This window comes from Octopus bimaculoides, chromosome 5 (genome assembly GCF_001194135.2).
Source record: "Octopus bimaculoides isolate UCB-OBI-ISO-001 chromosome 5, ASM119413v2, whole genome shotgun sequence".
Classification (NCBI taxonomy): domain Eukaryota; kingdom Metazoa; phylum Mollusca; class Cephalopoda; order Octopoda; family Octopodidae; genus Octopus; species Octopus bimaculoides.
In genome coordinates, this window is record NC_068985.1 from 108,609,535 (window position 1) to 108,612,034 (window position 2,500).

General features: G+C 40.5%; 1 protein-coding gene across 1 annotated transcript in view; it reads left to right on the forward strand.

Moving 5' to 3' along the window:
* The window catches only part of LOC106877286 (S-crystallin 4), a 158,835-nt gene that overhangs the window by 139,394 nt on the left and 16,941 nt on the right, over positions 1 to 2,500 (forward strand). The window lies entirely within an intron of this gene.

Sequence of the window (2,500 nt, forward strand, 5' to 3'; positions counted from 1 at the left end):
TATATATATATATATATATATATATATATATATATATATATGTATGCATGCATGTATGTGTGTGTATATGTTTGTATGTCTGTGTTTGTCTCCCCCAACATCGCTTGACAACCGATGGTAGTGTGTTTACGCCCCCGTAACTTAGCGGTTCGGCCAAGGGTCCGATAGAATAAGTATTAGGTTTACAAAGAATAAGTCCTGGGGTTGATTTGCTCGATCAAAGGCGGTGCTCCAGCATGGCCGCAGTCAAACGACTGAAACAAGTAAAAGAGTAAATGAGTAGAGTATTAAACATTTTTACTGTTCCTCGTAAAAAATGTTCGTATTAGGTGGTATCTTTCTTTAAATGAAACATCCTAAATTATCCAGATTTTTCACTGTCATTTACTAACATAACAAAATGCATTGATATTTACTGACCCTAGTTTATATCTACAATCAGTCTCGCAAAGCAATGTATATGTATGTTCGTATCTATGTGTGAATGTACATATGTTTATACGTATCTATGTATCACTGTATAACATTTCCCTGTTACAAATATGGTCCCTAGGTTTTATGTTGGAGATAGCACATAAGAATCACATATGGAAAGCGTCAAGTTGGATGTGCTTTGTATCAGGGTCGAAGATTCGGTTGTGTGTATGTGTGCGTGTGTGTGTGTGTGTGTGTGTGTGTGTGTGTGTGTGTGTGTGTGTGTATGTATATATGTATGTATGTATGCATGCATGTATGTATATCTGTGAGAATCTGTTTCTGTTTATCCTCGGCCACCGTTTGACAACCGGTGTTAGATTTTTTACGTCCCCCCCGTAACGTAGCAGTACGGTAAAGAGATACCGATAGCTTTGAATGAGGCTAAAAATATATAAGCAGTTTAAGAGTAAAAGACATTCATGCATACTGCCGCGTGTTTATGTAAAAATAAGTAGATAAAATAAGAACCATTTGATCAGAGGCGTCGATGTAATTGACTTACCCATCTCTCGAAATTACTGGCCTTGTGCCAAAATTTTTATCTAATATGTATGCATATGCATGTGTTTCTCTGTCACTCTCTGTCTATCTGCCTCGTTCTTCCCCTATGTGTATGTGTGTATGCATGAATATATGCTTGAGAACACACATCTATGCACGTCTATAGCACGTATGTTGTTATGTAGTTATTTGTGAATGTTGGAGTTAATTTATATGTTGTTGGCACTCCGTCGCTTACGACGTCGAGGGTTCCAGTCGATCCGATCAACGGAACAGCCTGCTCGTGGAATTAACGTGCAAGTGGCTGAGCGCTCCACAGACACGTGTAGCCTTAACGTAGTCCTCGGGGATATTCAGCGTGACACAGTGTGAGTAGGCTGACCCTTTGAATTACAGGCACAACAGAAACAAGAAGTAAGAGTGAGAGAAAGTTGTGGTGGAAGAGTACAGCAGGGTTCGCCACCATCCCCTGCCGGCGCCTCGTAGAGCTTTTAGGTATTTTCGCTCAATAAACACTCACAACGCCCGGTCTGGGAAACGAAACCGCGATCCTGTGACCACGAGTCTGCTGCCCTAACCACTGGGCCATTGCGCCTCCACGGAGTTAATTTATATGTGATAGGTATAATAAGTATTATCTTCGAAGTGAATATCTCCTGCCTATCTTTGTTAGATGACACACACAAGCGATATGTCGATTGTTTAACCACATGAAGGCATTAACGTAATTTAGGAGTCTTGTTAAAGTTGGCTTCAGGTACTTATCATACCTAATATCTGTGTGTATATGTTTATGTGTCTATCTCTCTTTGTAGTTTTGAAAGTGTGTTTGTTTGTTTGTGTGTGTGTGTGTGTGTGTGTGTGTGTGTGTGTGTGTGTGTGTGTGTGTGTGTGTGTGTGTGTGTGTGTGTGTGTGTGTGTGTGTGTGTGTGTGTGTGTGTGTGTGTGTGGCGAGCAAAACATTCCTTCAGCCTTTTGAATGCTCACATCTACCGTGTTATTCCACACCATGTCGTGCATACTTAAAGACGTACACATACATGCGTCTGCTCGCGGACACGTATATACGTACACACACACACACACACAGAGTAGAGCATACAGCAGAAATATACGTGTATGAATGTATGTGTGTTGCTTATGTTTATATAGGTAATTATTGACCGAACAATCTGTAAATTTAGCAACTCTTAATTAACCTCCTTTTACCTGCCTCTTGTGGACGGTCAGTTTTGCTGGGGAAGAATAGTGGTAGATGAGACGGAGACGGCGTCGATGACGAAGAAGAGGGAAGAGAAGAAGAAGAAAGAGGAGGAGAAGAAGAAAAGGAAAAGAAGAATGAGAGAAGAGTATAAAGAAGGTGGGGAAGAAAAGTTGTAGTAGTAGCAGTGTTAATATTAGTAGTAGTAGTTGTAGAAGTTGTAGAATAAAAAGGAGAATAAGAGAAAGAAAGTGTGAAGAAGAAGAGAGTGAGAAGAAGAAAAGTCAGGGGGAGAAGAAGAGGAGGGGAGAAGATGCGATA